The sequence below is a fragment of the Protopterus annectens genome, chromosome 5.part1 (assembly GCF_019279795.1).
Source record: "Protopterus annectens isolate FY-2018-M chromosome 5.part1, PAN1.0, whole genome shotgun sequence".
In the NCBI taxonomy this organism is placed as follows: Eukaryota; Metazoa; Chordata; order Ceratodontiformes; family Protopteridae; genus Protopterus; species Protopterus annectens.
Genome location: NC_056736.1, coordinates 428,560,726 through 428,579,702, shown reverse-complemented (window position 1 = coordinate 428,579,702; position 18,977 = coordinate 428,560,726). Strand labels below are relative to the sequence as shown.

At 37.5% G+C, this 18,977-nt stretch overlaps 1 pseudogene; it reads right to left on the bottom strand.

Annotated features, from left to right (window-relative positions):
* Window positions 1-6,759: 6,759 nt before the first annotated feature.
* LOC122803193 lies at window positions 6,760-7,698 on the bottom strand (annotated as a pseudogene).
* Window positions 7,699-18,977: the final 11,279 nt, after the last annotated feature.

Below are 18,977 nucleotides of genomic sequence, written 5' to 3'. Positions count from 1 at the left end.
GGCACATACACTCTGCAAGTATTATACCTTTCTTATTTACATTAAAACTCTTCTCTATGGGCTCTCTCCTGTATTTCACATTGCACTGCATACAGTAGACATATTCAGGACATGTTATACCTTTATTGATATGTTACGTGACTGTTTTGCAGGCTCACTCACTTTTTATCTATGACAGTGCATGCAGAGATAATATTCCAGACATGTTTTTGCTTTATTCATGGGTTACTACACTCTATTCCTGGCTATCTGACTTATGATATGTAACAGTACATGCAGGGATTTATTTAGGGAATTAATGTTTTATACTTCACAGCTACTGCCACTTCCTTCATCCACTTCCTATGGGACTGCAGAAGTGTGGGTCGACAGCACCTAATACAACAGTACTATTTTTTATTGCAAGGGTACAACATTTCAAAGTAAGTGACACAGACACACTCCAGGTTTTATACCTTTATTAATTACATTGAACACTTTTTTCTACAGGCTCTCTCCTTTACTTGTTATTACAGTGCATACGGAAGACATATTCAGGAGATATTATACCTTTCTTGATAGGTTACAGCACTCTTTTTCAGGCCTGCTCACTTATATGTTATGACAGTACATGCAGGGATAGTATTCCAGAATTATTTTACCTTGATTGGTGGGTTAGTACACTCTATTTCTGGATCACTGACATTTGTTATATAACAGTACATGCAGAGGATTTAATCAGGACATTTTATTGTTATATTATTGGGCTTAAACACTTTTCTCATGCTCACTCACATATATTATGTAACAATACATGCATAATATTTACTAACCTGCCTGGTGGTGCAGCCTTAGCAGCCTATCTGCATAGGCTTGCTGATTCATAGCATGAGCACCTGCAGCTGTGGAGTAAATAAAGGGATATTGAGACATACCTATCCATTATTTAGACTATATTAGCTTATCTTACATACTGCATTCCATGGCTACCTACTTAGTAGTGGGGCATCCCGCATTTGACGGGCCTCCTGGATCCACTGGTTCAGAAGGTCCTGCTTCTGCCTCTTCAGGTCTGCGTGGTGGCGATGGACCTGCTCACCAGTCCGAGGGATGCCTGTGGCCCTGGTGAGTTCATGAGCCAACTGATTCCAAGCCTCCACCTTATACTCCGTTCCTTGGAACTGGCCCTGCAGGAGTCAGGTCTCATGCCGATGGACTAGGAGGCATACCATATATCTTGACTCCTTGATACCCCAGCATTGCGCTCTAAAGCGTGTTGCCTCCCCAGCACCAGACATTCTAACTACAGATGGGAGCTACAATCAGTTGTGGCGAGTATTCCTGCCTATGTGGCTTAAATATGCTGCATTTCCCCCACTTTTCTGTGATTGGCCATTTTTGAATATTCTCTGCTGACTGCAGACCTGCTTAGCAATGGTTAATCAAACATTTATTACTATATATATGTTAACAATGGATGTTTATCCTAAGTTGTCGTGGCTTAGTGGTTGTGTACTTTGACTAGGGTGTACAGTGTCCAGGGTTCAAACCTTATCATTGCATTTTATTTTACTACTGTCCAGACAAGTTAGGATTGTGGCTGTGTTTAAGCAACTTTGCTCTACGTTGCTCCACCTTGCCCGACGGTGCACTGGTTGGCACAGCGCACACCTCCTCACAAACCGATTGCGCTGGGTAAAGCACTATTTAGCTTTGGGCAACTATTTTGCGCTGGGTAAAGAGCTATTTAGCTATGGGCAACTACATTGCACTGGGTAAAATGCAATTTAGCTATGGGCAACTACATTGCGCTGGGTGAAGCGCGATTTAGCTATGGGCAACTACATTGCGCTGGGTAAAGCGCGAGTTAGCTAGGGGCAACTATATTGCGCTGGGTGAAGCGCTGCTTAACTGCAGGCAATTTTATATTGGGATCCTTTAACATATTTATTTTATTCACTGATACATTGGCTATTTCACTGCTTTTTACTTATGTTTAAACATATATGTTGGGTATTATTCCATATACTGATTTAAAAAATAAATACGAAAGGGAGTGGTGGGACTCAAACCATGAATGCCTCTTCTTTGTGGGAACGCTCTACCAGTACGCTATTGCTATTTGGTGTGATTTGCATAAACATTGTTTCTTATGCTCTTCCATGTCAGTAATGCTAACTGTAGCTAAGCAATGGGCACACCCGCGCACACACGTGCAGACACGCGCAAATACGGGCAGCTATTTTGGGAGTTTAAACAACATTTTAATGTTATTCATTTTAGAAGTGTGATGGGGGTTTACAATATCAGACACTGGGGTGTTGGGTGCAGGGACATTTGAGCGGACTCGCTCTAGTTTATTTACTTGTCAACACTTGCAGGGATGTGAACGTTTAGACTGCTCGGCAGTCGGACACGCCCCCTGCTTTCTTACACAGTCCATGTAAGACTTACGGTTGAGTCAGCATGCCCTCACGCATATTCATGGCACGCTGATGTCATACCATTCCATTGCAGCCTCCGAGAAAGACTTATTTAGTCTTACATGGAGGATTTGTGAATCCGGGGGCATATCTTTCACAGGACAAAACACAATTCTTGTCATTTCAAACACAGCATAATCAAAACTTCTTGTGATCATTGGAGAGTAACATGGTACTGTCAGATCCTGTACTGGGGCAAACCATAACTCTTAACCTTTAAGCACTAGAAATCTGGACAAAGTCAAAGTAATGGGTGGAGGGAAAGGTCCAAAAATCAGGAATAGATTTTAAATATTGTTATTGTGAACACAGAAAGTTGCTAAAATAACAAGATTTGCATTGCCATACATATTCTGAAGCATATGAAGTTTGGAACTCAATGACGCATACTTATTTAGTGACTTCAATTCTCAGTGATTTTCCAGAAAAACACAAAATTTATGAAGAGCAGACTGAAAGTATGAGGCAAAATTCTGAACATTTTATGAATATCTCAACATTTGAAAGATGTGATTCACAATTAACTGTATAATGACAATATGATCATAACAGACACATGGTTTACTTGGCTGCGTAAGGATAATTCTGAAAATGTTGTCAGAAGTTTCAAAGGAAGGCTGTGATACTGCCTGTTAGTAATGCACAGGCACAGTCATTTATACTGTGACTGTCTAGTGTGCTGCAGTATTCTGATGGTATTTGTTACTAGTGGTTAGATGGGAATGAAATGCATGACCAGATTAAAATAAATCATTTGCATTTGCTCATGCCATGCACAACATTCCCTCTGCTGAGTGATGACAGTGTCAGCACTGAAATGAACTGAAACATCTAGGTGAAGACATTTTCAGCCAATATATGTGCATTTTTTATCTGTGTGGCCATGAACAATTCACTGAAGTTTTTTTTTCTCAGTAACTGTTATAGACTTTGATTTCTGACATGTTAACTTACATTCCGTATATATTAAGGTTTAGTAATGCAGTATGTTTTCTGGATATATGTTTACAGAGTTTTCATTACTCCAAAACTAAAACCATATTTAATTAGACAAAATAAGGTTTCTGTAACACTATGACTTGTCAATAGGCTGTTTCTTGCAGTCCATGGTTTTTACACCCCCTGGCCTCCATTTATCTACTGTTTGACTCTCACCAAGTCACTTAAGCAGGTAATGTTTCCTGGCTGAGTCTAGAAAAAGATCATTTTGGGTTAGTGCATTACTCCAGTTATCATATGTAAACAAACAAACAAAACAAGCAACCAAAGAGACACATCATGACTAAAGATCTCATTCCAAACTCAACAGCATTGAAATTACTAAGGTACAATAGCAGTCTTGTGTTCCTGAATTTCTAAGGATAAGTTTCTGAAACCTTTATATAGAACTCTTGATGGGTCTGAAATATAAGTTCATAGATATTGGCATCCCCAATCATTTCCATACCATAGTCAGACATACTGCATTATACCCAATTTTCATTGAGAAGTGAATGTGACTTAAAATCAGAGTAAGTAATGATGCACAACCAAAATATTTCAGTACTGGATAACTGTTATATAAAATCATGTGTATCTCTCCAGAAGATGTTATTGGTTTTGTCACTGAATGCTTGCCATTTTCAAAACTGTCTGTGTGACAATGAAGATAAGGTAAGGTCATGCTCAGCAACAAGATGGCCTGATACTGCTATGGGTGAATTTATATTCAGTGGTACATATGAGAATCCCTAATTCTAAGGTTGTTTTATTATTACAATTATTAAAGAACAAAAGGGACATTCACAAACTGTGGGCAGTATGGAGGGATCAAACTTCTATCACAATACATGAAACTTCTGGAGAGGGTGACTGATAAATGAATATGCAGAGTAGTAGAAAGTAAAATGGGAGATGAGCAGTTCAGATTCACATCAGGATACAGCACAACCAACTCAAATGTTTTCAGTGAGACAGAAACCTTAGAAGAAGCTAAACATGAGGAAACAGTAAAACTGGGTATTCTGAGACTTTATCTAAGAACTTGTATTTCAATTATCATCCCGTATTCAACGTTTCTCTTGAACAAAATGCAATCTGTTTTGAAGGCCTCCTACTTAGACTTATTCTTGTGTTCTATTTCTCCTGCCTTCACCCACTATTCTGCCCCACCACTCAGCTTCCACCTATCCAAACACACAGTCATTAGAATACAGAGAAATACTCTGCCTTAACTGCTATTGCCAGCTGTAGTTATGCAAGTTTCCCCTGCATCTCTCCTCTACTATGGTTTTATTCTCCATCAGTGTAAACCACCCTCTTCTTTCATCAATTATACCTCCTGCCCTAATGCAGTCTGATAAACCTATCCCTCCCATCCATAAGATATATCACACATGATTTTATCATCAGTTAAAATTAAATCTGTTTTGCTGGATTGGGTCCTGCCCTGCCAAAACAAGTCCTTTTTCCCCCCAAGTCTTTTTTTTAATTTGATTCCTTTGCATCATAAAGGTCCATCTTCACAGCTCCATCTTTCAAACATGGTATACAGCTGAAATAGCCTGCCCCTTGAAATTTATATCTTCTCATATATAGCTATAATGTCTCTGTTTTACTTTTTGTTTGCAGGATATGTGCTCATTCATGGCATCCCTGACCACACCTATTAGTGCATTTTTGAGCACCAGCATTGCAAGAGTTGACTTTTAGAATGTTATCTTCCATTGTCCTCCCTTTCTCTACAAGAATCCCATTTTTTTTGTTCCCTCAATATTGTCTATCATTAGCCTGTCCCTCAGGCTTTTGCCCTCTTTTTCCTTCTGTTTATTCACCCAACCCACTTCCCTGCCCCACCTCTCACACTTGCTGGTTATATGTCCGAGGTTGCATGAGCCACTGAACAAATGAGTGTCAAACTGAGCTGCGGTCAGTGAATTTTCCCTCTAGGCCACTGGTGTCTTTCTACAAAAATCCTAATTTTTAACTATGTTAATTGAGCCTTTAAGAAGCTCACACATGGGCATCAATTCTGCCATCCTTAGGAGCCCCCATACTTCAGTACCCTGCTAGATGACACACAGCCATGATTGTCCATCCATAAGTTGGGTAATCAATAGAAACAATAGTTTACAATTATTTCATCACTTCTTGTTTAGAATAAAATCATGTCTTTGCCTTCCATTTGGAAGATTTGACATCCCTGTGTTTTGAATAAAGTGGTAAAACATGAGAGATGCCTTAAGTCAGACATCCTCTGATTTTAACCCTTACATCTACTTTTACAATCCTTAGACATTCTTCCTGACCTAATCTATGCTGCTGGCACATTCAAAACCTTTATGGCTCTAGCTCATAACCTTGCACCCTCCAAATTAATTAATGATTATTTATGCATTAAAAACAAACAAAAATATACAAGACTTTACTATCACCTCACCTCACTTCACTGACCTTTATAAGGCCAGCACTATCTCCTGGTTTGGTATCAGAGGCATTTACATAATTTGCACCTTTCTGGAATACAAAAAAAATGTATCCCTTTTTAAATTAGTGGCTCCCTTATCATAAATCCAATATAGTCTTCATTTTATTCTAACACTAACAAGTGCTGTTAGGATCTTTATTGTGGAAGTGATTGAAATAAGTTTACATTCTTATTTATACCAGATGCCTGTGCACATCTAGGCATGAGAATCCATGATAATCTTCAACATTGCTCCTATCCTAAATGTAACCCTAAGGTTCATGGTTTGGCCTGGCAGTTAGGAAGGCATATGAGCAAAGCCAGTACCTTCATTCACAAGTCCTTTTTCCCCTAAGTCTAATTCAGTCAACTATCCATCTTTAGTCAAATGACTATAATAGCCCAATATATTTTGTGTTCATGGTAGTGTTGTGCTTAGAGAAAAAAAATATCTGCAAATATTCATGCTGCTAAAACATTGTTTCTAGTCTCATTTTCCTAGTAACTCTTAACCTTTTGCCTTGACCTTGTTTGTTTTTTTACATATATGAATAAGGTTCACACTGGCAGGAAGTATTAATGGTACATAATACATATTAACTAGTTACATATGCACACGTGTATTTGTCAGCTACAGTTCTTATACTTTTTCACAAAGTAGTGTTAACTGACTGTTAGAAATATAGAAATCATTCTAATGTGCATTATATGCCAAATACAATTAACCTAAATTGTTCACATATTCTAGGAATGTTTGCAAAATTAAATCATTTAATCTTTCACATAAAGTATGTCTATACAAAAATATGTGTAGCCATGCATTGGCACATCTGTCTTTTACTTTGTGTGTAGCTACTTCATATCTGTCCATTTCACTTTTGCTTTTACTGCAAACTTTTTAATTGCTACTTTGACTTCCTTGTTCCTCAAAGAATAAATGATGGGATTTAGAGCTGGTGATAAAACAGCATGCAGAACATAAGCAGTGCCATGAAATTCATCTAAGCTTCCTATATTGCCATATGATGCATACCCAGTAATGATTGATAAGTTAAACATGGTCACCACTAAAAGGTGAGAGCTGCATGTAGAGAAAGCTTTCTTCCGTCCCTCTGCAGTATTAATCTTTATCACAGACTTAAGGATTTTACAATATGAAAACAGCACCAAAGTAAAAGGTATGCATATACTTACTTAGGCACTTGTGAGATTGTTGTATGTAATAAATGTAGTATCCATACAGATCAATCTTACTATAAAATAGTGATCACAAAAAAAGTTCTCAATTTTATTTTGTCCACAAAATGGGCTGGTGGCAGTTAAAACAGATCCTGATGTTATTATTATACAAGAGAGGGCAAAGCTACCCATGATTAGTTGAATACAAAATCTTTCGGTGATCACAGATGCATAGTGCAGCAGATAACATATCGCCATGTATCTATCATATGCCATCAGTACAAGCAGAAAAGATTCAGAGACACCAATAACATAATAAAGAAACATTTGGACAAAACACCCAGCAAATGAAATAGCATTGGATTTAATGAGAAATATTGACAACATCTTTGGAATTGTCACAGTAGTTGTCAGAATATCTAAAACAGACAGTACTGAAATATGTGTGTACATGGGTTTGTGCAGCTCCTTATCTGTTATTATAGCAACCAGCAAAGAAGAGTTCCCAAGAAGTACTATTATGTAAAGAAGCAGAAAAACAAAAAAATGATTCAGTATGGTATTCTTGAAGGTATGGAAATCCAAGTAGTGTAAATTCCATGAGTTGGCCATCACTGACATTAATAGTTGCCATGGTCGAGTTTTGCTGTGCTTGAGTTAGAAAAAAAGTTAAAAATGTCATTTAAAGGATTTAATACAATCTGGCATTTTTAAGAAATCTGAATGTATGCTTTGTCACCAGGCATTGTGCTAAGACTACACATACAATAAAAGAAATTAAACCAAAAGCATCCCTGTGTTTGAAGAAATAACATGAACTGACAAAAGACATTGAATACAAACTAAATTTAATCATACAACATTAAGACGTTCTTATGGTTTATAAAACAAGAAAATGATTCATCAGACCAGCATCACCTCAAAGTATGTATGCTTTGTCACCAGGCATTGTACTAAGACTACTCATACAATAAAAGAAATTAAACCAAAAGCATCCCTGTGTTTGAAGAAATAACATGAACTGACAAAAGACATTGAATACAAACTAAATTTAATCATACAACATTAAGACGTTCTTATGGTTTATAAAACAAGAAAATGATTCATCAGACCAGCATCACCTCAAAGTACTTTAGAGTCACATGTTTATACCATTTAAACAGTTTGTCATTTATTGCCTTAAGACCATACATTTTTACAAGGATTATAAACTAATCACCACAGCAAAGTTTCAGACCACTACCTTAGTTAAAATAGTCTTGACACTTACACCATCTTTATGATAGGCTTTATTAGCTTATTATGGTATAATAAATCATAATATATTATTATGTTTTATGAAAAAGCAAACTAGTGCTTCGTTTGTTGTTAAAAATTGAATTGAAAGAGTCAATTGAAACTAATTGAGGGTGATTTTTTTAATTGGTATATGTTCAATTGTAACTAGATTTTATCAGTCTCAGTGGTGTGATTGCGAAATAGGCTTCCATTGATTATACATCAATCTAGCTCTCTACAATTGTTTAAAAATCATCTCGCTATCTAGGTGTGCTCTAAAGCCTTTTCATTTGTTTTGGAGTCTGCTTTTTAATTTGCTTCAGCTCTAACACAGTTTCTTTAAATTATTGAATTATTGAACTATATTTTAGAAATTGTAATGTTAACTTAAGAGAATGGAGACCTGGCTAACCTAATGAAATGAGCTGAATTGCAGTACAGAATATTTTTCCATTAAGAAATATTCATCTGACAGGAAAACAACTATGATTGTATTCATCTGACTGGAAAACAACTATGATTGTAAATATAATACATTGAATTTTGTTAACAGTGTGATAAAACCAATTTGAGGAAAAGATATCTTAATGAATGCAATGTTATGAATTCCTTGAATGTTTTAATTTATGTAAGGAATGTATTCCATTGTCACGCACCCTGAATTCATGTTTATGAGGTTAGACTAAAGGGTTACATTTAACTGCAACTTACTAAAATATAACTCCATAACCAGGTAAAAAGACTCGTATCCAAGGATAAAAAAGACTATTATTTAAAGCTACAAACAAATAATAAGCACAACCCCAAGAATTCTGGACTTCAGTTGCATCTCTTCTATATTCTGGCACAAAAAATAACCCATGCCCATTCCCAGACAAAACACCCGAACAAATTGCCAGTCTCTTCCACTCACGCTTTATAAACTCCATAGTCAATCTTTTTCTTTCGATTCGTCCTGATTAGGTGTCACCACAGTGGAATAATGATCTGCAGAATGATAGGCAGTGCAGTTTTACAGTGTCAAGCTGCCAACCCAGCACCCAACCTTCCAAAGAAGGCCCACACATGCAAACACTCACACCTAGGGCCAATTTATTAGTGTGTCCAATCCACCTACAGCATGTCTTTGGGATGTGTGTGGAAACTGGTGCACCTGGATGAAACCCACATGGCCACATGGAGGACAAGCAGACTCCACACCAGCCAAGAATTGAACCAGATAACCTCTTGCTGTAAGGTGGCAATGCTAACCACTGCACCATCCATAAATTCCATAGTCAATATCACTGTTAATTTTTCACTACACAATTCATCTACAGGTTTAACTACATTATTACATATACCCCAGTTCCACTCCTCCTCAGCCTCTCGCTGCATAGAAGATGGGTTTTAATTTAAGTAGTAGTCTCTTTATAGTAGAAGTTGAGACTGAAGTGAGTGAGAATGAGAGTAAGGCATCTACTATAATGAGACTATTACTTAAATTAAAGCTCATCTTCTATGCAGTGGACATGATACCACCGGATACCTAAAACTCTCTGCTGAAACCATTGTCTACCCTGTTAGTATACTCATTAACAGATCCATCAAAGAATTTTACATCCCAAGGCTCTGGAAACAAGCCTTTATTCTACCCCTCTGCAAAGGTGGTAGCTCAACTGACATCTCAAACTTCTGCCCTAAAGCTATCTTATGTCCTATCTCCAAACTTTTTGAAAAATGCATTCATATGCAACTTCTGCACTTCCTTCTTGATAACCAGATCCTATCCCCAGCTCAACATGGTTTCAGACCAGGCCGCAGTATCATAACAGCCTTAATAGCCTTTTTGGACATTGTCAACAAAGCCTGCAACTCTGGTAAAATTGTATCCTCTCTATTCCTTGACTTATCCAAAGCCTTTGATACTATCTCTCATTCCTATCTTCTTGCCCAACTCTCATGTATTAGTCTATTGACTTCCTCTCCTAACTGATTTTCAAGTTACTTATCAGAAAGGGAACAAGCAGTTAAATGGCAAAATTGTCTATCACCATATCTTACAAATTTCACCAGTGCTCCCCAAGGCTCCATCTTAGGATCACTTCTTTTCAGTGTATTATTAAAAATCTTCAGTCTTCCTTTACCCAAGGGTCACTCATCCAATATGCAAATGACTCCACGATCATATGCTCAGCAGACACTACATCAGATCTTCTAAAAATCACACAAGCTGCATTTCAGTCTGTAGAGTCCTGGCTACACACTAGCCACTTGTCTCTAAATCCCAGCAAAACCAAGCTCATTCTTTTCACCCTGAAAAAGTACCTCTATCAACAAATCACACTTCACCATACTGCCCAAAAGCTAGACTGACTGAAATTGTCAGCCACACCAAACTGCTCCATGGAATAACTGAAGATAACCTAAAATTCAACCTACACATACAGAGCAATATTAAGAAAACACACCAAAAAATGGGTGCTCTCTACAGGTATAAACATTTCTTTTCCCCTACCACCAAACATATACTTGCCTCCACCTATCTGCTTCACTCTCTTTTCTATGGGGCCCCTCTATTTACCAACCTGCTATCATCCCTAAAAACAAAACCTGAAATATGCTATAATAAAATTGCCAAGTTTGCCACAAACTCAAGGCACTGTACACACCACCGCACATCCCTAGTCCCTCTAAACTGGCTTGAACTCCCCCACTACCTCATCTATCTGCAACTGACCACTGCCCACAAAATAATTTTCAAGCCTTTACTTTGTCCAGCCCTAAACTCAGTTTTCACCCACTATCTTCCCAACAAGTCCCTCAGATATGAAAACCAACACCTCTTAAAAACTCATAAGCCCAATTTAACTGCTGGCCAACTACTTTACTCTTGTGTTGTTGCCAAAATACCCTTCCCCTTGCAATTTGGACCACTCATAATCATGATTCATTCAAAACATCACTGAATGGATACCTTACTGCCAACTGGATCGACAATTGTACCAAGTCTCTCCCTTCCATAACCTAACATCTTTCTCTCACACCCACCCTGTCACTTTCATTCTTACTCCCATAAGAGAGAGCCTCCTCTAATCTGCTATCTATACTATCTATACATAACTACTGCTCCTATTTTCCTCTTCTGTTCCTAATTTACTCAACATCCTTAACATCTAATCTTTACCTACTCTCTTTGCTTATTCCCTTCTCTATTTCTAACCTTTTCCTATCCTTTCTGCTTGGGTCTATATCACACCATCAAAGACGCATTACTTGGAATGCGTCTTCATCGAACCCATAAAAACAAAAATTGAAAACAGGGAAACTACATATGAGCGATTTCTTTCCCTGGGAAAGAAATCGCTTGTCCAAAAAAAAATATATATCACTACACACAAAACAAAGTGGGGGGCTTCGTCCCCCACCCCCCCAATGTGGGGGGCTGTACCCCCCACACACCCCCTAACTAAATATACCAACTCTGAGATCGCACTACAGTTTACAAAAACAGCAAACTACTGGAGGCGGGCAAGCAATTTCTTTCCCAGGGAAAGAAATTGCTCATATGCCCCTTCGCTGTTTTCAGTTTTCGTTATTTTAAGTTAGGCGAAGATGCATTCGAAATTATGCATCTTTGATGATCTAATAGGAACCCTTTCTGCTTATATCACTCTTTAATATGTCTTTAGTCTACCATGTTTAATTGATTCTTACGTGTCTAAACTTAATTTTTTTCTCTAATAAGATTGCTGTGTAAATGTTCGCTTGTTGTTGTATTTGCTATTGCTATTTGTTACTGTGTCTTATGTGTGGAGCTTTTCTCCCCAGACATCCACTGAAAATGGGCCCCTTCAGCCCAGTGGACCTAAATGCTTCTACTGCACCAAGTCCATGTTTTTATGAGGGGTATGTAGTCCATCTCATCAAACAAATATGATTGTGATGTTCTGGTATCATATGCAGGTGTGAATGACTTGCTATCAACATAAGGGACATGCAAAGAGAGGTGTTGTATCTTATATATATATATATATATATATATATATATATATATATATATATATATATATGTCAAATGCAGGCAAGACCGTGGTTCTGGGGGGAATGTTACATTCACCCAGATGATGCATAAATACAAAGAAAAGTCCAATGGCATCAATACTTGATAAAATGGTTGGTGCCATTATAGGGAGATCCAGTATGTGTCAGCTTAGGATGAGATAGTTGACAGTGCAACTTGCTTTGCAAAGAATGGCCAACACCTCTTATTCTATGGCATCCATCTACTGGCTAAAGCCTTGCCTGACACCCCTAGTGCCTATTTTAGGCAGAGTCTGACTGCTGAAAATACAAACTTAACAGAGAAAAATATAACAAGTTCAAGCTGTGAATCTTACTCTATCAAGATAGCAGTTTTCAGTGTCAGGTCTTCATAACAAATTGCTGTATCTTGAAGCTCTCCAGCAAACAGAAGACATCTGTTTATTTGATATAACTGAAATTTTGTTTCACTGTAAAGATAGCACTCTCTCCATACTTGTGTTTTGTGAATACCATGCATTCAGATCTAAGGAAGACTGTCGGGGTGTTTCCATATTTGTCAGAGGGCACACCACCATTATGCAGACTCCTAGGTACTCACAAACTGAATTCACTGAGCTCTGGGTTACCATGAACAAAACAAATTTACAGTTTATAGGCTGTTATATAGCACTGTACATCTCCACATAAGATCAGGAATGATTCTTAAATGTACTCACTGAACTATCTATAATGAAAACCTGCTTTGTGATGAACAATTTCAATTATTCATCAATAGACTGATGCACCATACCTCTTAAGTTGAGCACATTCTGAAAGCATGGAGCACTACTGTCATGATGCCTCTTCACAAGGGTGGTCCTACCTCAGACACCAGAAAATAAAGACCCATTAGACTGACTGATTAGTCTAATTTGTGAGTCTATGGACCATATCTTATTTGAGTTCATAAATGAAATATTAAAAACCTTGTTCAGCTTGAACCCTAGCTGCTTGGCTTAGGATAGATCTTGCCTATTAATTTAGTAAACTTGTTTAAGCAGGTCACAGAAGCTGTGTTACTGTCTCCATACAGACTATCGAGATCTGGCCATGGCATTTGACAACTTCCATCATGCTGGTATTGTAAATAAGCTAGGAGTCCTAATCGCTAGCCCTTACATGTTAAGGTGGATAGCAAACTCATTGAAACACAGAACCTGTGGGGTTATGTTGTCAACTGCTTCATCTTACAATAAAAAGTAAACTGAAAAAAGTAAACTTGTGTTGTATTGGGTTTATATCACAACATCGAACGACAACAATCTCAAAGCATATAACATCGAACACTAAACATCGAATGCGAAGAACCTCGAAAGCACAAAATTATGAAAACTAAACCTGCAAATAACAACACTTGGCCATCTGCTCACCTGTGCAACCTGACACTTCACCGTAGCAAACTAAACCACACCTCTTCAATCTACACAACGCCATCCAGCAAAGCAGCACACAACCATTCTTCCAGTACACAACACAAAACACACACTCACACTACAAACTATTCCTTATGTGGGGGGCTTTGTCCCCCCAACACCCCCTACATATATATATATATATATATATATATATATATATATATATATACCAACTCCGAGATCTCACCACAGTCGAGGTCAGAGTGTGTGAGTTCACGAAGGCCAACTATGACAGTCCGGGGTGTTTCTGTTTTTGCAGTTGTACGCTTTCGAGGTTCTTAGCATTCGATGGTATGTGTTCGATGTTATGTGCTTCAAGATTGTTGTCGTTCGATGTAATGATATAAATCTGTTGTATCTCAGGACTCTGATATGGGACTCACCCCTATGACATATATGTCTCCATCCTCCAGACAGACACAGATGTGTCTGCAAGCTGAGTGCTACTGTCAAACAGCCCTTAGATACAATTTTATTACAACAATAACTATTATCGTTTAGTGTATATAGATAATGGGTCAAAATTAAATGCAAGGAAGTCCAGTGGTGTCTCATTTGGTAATCAAATATCTTCAACTAATGGAATAGCTAATGCCCACTAAAAGCTGACAAAAGATTTAGGCATCTTCAATCCTGGGTCAGTAAGTTCCTGTTGTTTGACTGCCATGTAACATCAGTATCAGTATGACTAATGTTAAGGTATGCAGCAACCCGATGAAGGCACATTATCATCCCAATGTACATAGCAGAATGTGCTCTTTGGCATGCATCAGTCCAGAAGCATCAAGCATGGAAGGTACCAGAGGTTTCTGTTTAAAGATATTACTTACCGGTATACCCTGGATCTAAAACCAGGATAGGATTGGGGCTAAATCATTAAACTCCATCTCTAATAGTCTGTTACATGGAGCTCTGTGTTTGGCATGCTGTCATATTAGGAACCCAGCTCTCCTTAATCTTTTGTATCTTCACAAGACCAGTGGCTCCAAAAATAGTAGAACCAAGGATTTAAATCTCCATCAACATATAAACACATTAGTGTGGCAGATTTATCAGCCAAAGCTTGCACCATCTCTAGAATAAATTACCCCTGCATGTTAACCAAAGTGACACTCTTGGATTCTCCAGATAAAGCCTTGCTTATTGAATGGATATACACAACTATATACCTGCCTTTCTCTTCTAGACATGGGATTAAAATATGAGTGTATGTAGTGGCAAGGTGCACTTGGTATGCATTGGCAAGGAGCAAATGGTCTCTGGACTTGTGAGCCTTGTCCTTTCCATGATTCTATGAGTCCTTGTTTCATTCATCTTTGGATTCCCTGATGTATCTACTTTATCTAGTTTAGAATAACAGGGAAGATAGATCAGTGTTAGCACATCTTCAGGATATGGTAGGAAACTGGAACATCAAGCAAAAGCTCATGCATACATAGAGAGGATAATGAAACTCCTGAATCTATTTAAAATTAACGGGGAGAATAACATACAATGAAAGAGCAGTCCTAACCCATATGCCACTAAATATAGCTATCCAAAATATATAATCCATTCAGCATTTTTGGGATATGAAATATGTCTTCTACAGGGCTATTGCACTTTTTATTTGATACCAGTAAGTATCATCAAACAGTTTGGGGTTAGGTTATAAACAGTTAGTTCCATTAACATGTGCCTCAAACTGTCTGCTCTTGGAATAAGTTTCATCAGTTGTACCTTGGAAACATTACTGGATGATCACATCATCCTGTGCTTCAGAGCAATGCCATGGGGAATCTTAAGGAATCCTTACTTCAGTCAATATCACCTGTGTATAATGGTTTAAATAAAATGTCCAGCTAACCAGGCATCTGGCTCTTCCTACTGCTCCACACATAAGATGCTGTACTGAATGTTCTTGAAAAATAAACTTAAATTCACTTAAAACATATTTGCAACCATAATAATACATGAAAACAAATGTACAGACCTGAACAACCTTATATCCTTGTACTGTTCTTTGCCGGATGTCTGCATGTCTATTTGTCATATAATTATGACTTGATTCATAAACATGATGCATGACTGCATTGAACAACTGGACAACAAAAGCCACATAGCAGTACCCTACATGATTCATAAAAGTACTCAATGTCTATGGCTCTGTGTATTCAACTGCATAAACATGGGGGCCAGGAAAACAATAGTTATACAGCAGAGGTTCTATCAATGTGGTGGATAAAGCATACCTTGGGCCCTAGACAGTTTTCACATGATACACCTCCACAATTGTCTTTTTTTTTAAGCACCATGTATAAATATGTGTTATTTTGTGCTAACCTTCCTGACTGTTTTAAATGTACACTTACTATCTAGATATCTGTAAATTATAGTTATGTACTAGATAATGTATTATTTACTAAAACATTTGTTTTAATGTTTTCTAAATATGTAGTCTTAAAATGTTTCCATCAGGAAGTAAAGTAGAATTTACTGATTTTGACTGTAATAACTTTAAAAAAAATTTGAAATGTTGCAATTTTAATCCACAAATGTCAGCATCTATCAACTGCAGACACTTTGACTGTGTACACCTTACATCTCTGATTGTGATAAGAAATGTAGAAAATTAAGTATTGCAAAATACTTTATACAAATGCACGTGTCCTGTAAATTCAGATTAATAACTGTTTAATGTGATCATGACCACAAGGTCAGCCATTTTCACCTGTAAATAGCTCATGTCCACTGCAGTTATAGCCACATTGTAGATAGTGTGCAACTCAGATGTCTAACTCTGGAAACAATAATAATGGTTTTGCCCTCATGATCAAACCATGCTAACTGTGGGTAAAATCCTAATATATCCACACCCTGTCATGGATCATTGCTTGACTATATCCCCTACATATTCCAGTCTTAATGCCTGCAACTAAGTTTCAGGAAATACATTTCACCTGATTCAGGACAAATGCGTTTTCAAAGAAAAAAGTAGTATTTTGCCCAAAGTGTGTTTCAGTCCCTTCCTAGTGATACGTCAAATTGTTGCTTTTGCTGGCCTATTCATGTGTCAGTACAGGATATAGTATATCAAAATATTTTACCAGCTGAGTAGTACTAAGCATGAGAACACATTCATGACATGCAAGCTGCTGAAAAATGGGCACAGCTAGATGCAGGTGCATTTGTTCCACTCTGCAAAATTATTCAAGTTTGCACACTGATAAAACCCGTAGATCACAGATCTTCCTGATTTTGCAGGATACCACAGAATGTGGTCAGGATTTTTGTTTTCTCTGTCATAAAGTTTGTGATGCCCTAGCAAATCTCTGAAGATTGCAGTAAATGAAGCATAACAGATTTCAATTCTAGAATTGTTTTTCAGAAACAAATGCATGCCATAGAAAATTATGTTATGCATTTTCTGTGTCATTATTGTTATTGTCATGGCTGTATTAACTTTGACTCTTGAGATAAGAGTTTTGAGAGCTACAGCAGAACAATATATTAGGTATTACATATATCAATACAGTGTTCAATCACCCCCCAACCACAATCCTAGTTTAGTTACATTTCAGTATGCCTGCAAAGCGGTCCAATGTGATATCTGTCTGTCAGGAGTCTAACAATAACATAAAAAAGTACCCTACACAACTACAGCTGCCACTCTTTTGACAGTTGTGACCTTCACTTTCTTGTTTAATATTAAATGGTTTTCTTCTTTGGTAAGGAGACAAAAGTCCATGAATGAATAGATTAAGTATACCAACCTCCCCACGAGGCAATGAAGTTGTGGTTATTTTTAATAGTGTCTCCACTATTACTCTTTCTTTGTAAGTAAAGAATCATGGTGTTTATTTACTTAAAAAATTAATTATGTAGAAAAGACAGCTCACATTACCCTTATTCAAAGCAGCTACAGTATTATACAACTGCATCTCCAAAAATAGCTCCTCAGATTGCTTCATTTTAATATACTAAAAAAAGCTGGTAACCAATGTGGAAACACTAAAACAAACTAAAGAATGCAAGTCCTGAAGTCCAAAGTAGGAAACGTACTGAATTTAATATAAAATTGAAGCGCTTTTCATCACTGTAAATACAGTAACTTCCTCAGAAATGATGTTACAACATACAAAAAATGTTATAACAGCATTTCTGAGGAAGTTACTGTACGAAAAGCGCTTCAGTTTTATATTAAATTCTGTAAGTTTCCTACTTTGGGCTTCAGGACTTGCATTCTTTAGGTTCTTTAGTTCATTCTAATATACCACTGAGTGCTACACCATTATCTACAAATGTTCAGGTTATTACATCTTTTGTCCATGAACAGCTTTCTAAACACAACTCACTCATATAAATCTTTCACTGCAGCTCTCAGCAACTACCTTCCAATAGGCATCATACCATCAACTACTACATCTCTGTCAAACTACCAACCTTTCAGCATTCTCATAATTAGCCAATGTTTTGTAAAAATGTAAACATCTTGCAGAGTTCAGGCAATACTCACCTACTTTTTTTTTTTTTGGGGGGGGGGGATAAACCAAAATGTGAAATCATGAATGCAGAAAAAGGGGAAGAAACCAACAATCTTAGCACTCTGCCAGCACACACATCTTTGTCTAACAAAGCCTGAACAATATTCTATTTGCGCTTCACAGACTAAGTTATTTCATATTCAGTCACTGCCCCAGACTACTGAATTAATAGAAAACTCCTGTGTAAAATCACTTATTAATTCTTAAGCTGCTAATTTAATGGGGTAATATTACAACCAGACCTTAAATAACTCAACCTTGATAAGACAATGCAATGGCCAGAATACCTGATCATCTCCATGAAAGGAAAACTGCCCTTGGACATCTAAAACTACCCTTCCCTCTTACACAGATATCTCATACTGGTCTCTCCCTAGTAGAGTCTGGCAGCTCTAGGGGCCCATGGCCCCCTTGTCCTACTTCCTTCCTATGTGTGCCACTGGAAACCAGAGAGCCACTCAGATCTACATGCTGGCCAATTACATCTGCCAATATTGAAATCCCAATATGCTTTTGAATTGTTGTCTCCTTCATCTTGCCCTGTTTTCAGCATACCAGCAACCCTATCTGTCATAGTATGCAGCTATGTATTTGCATGCCTACACTCCAA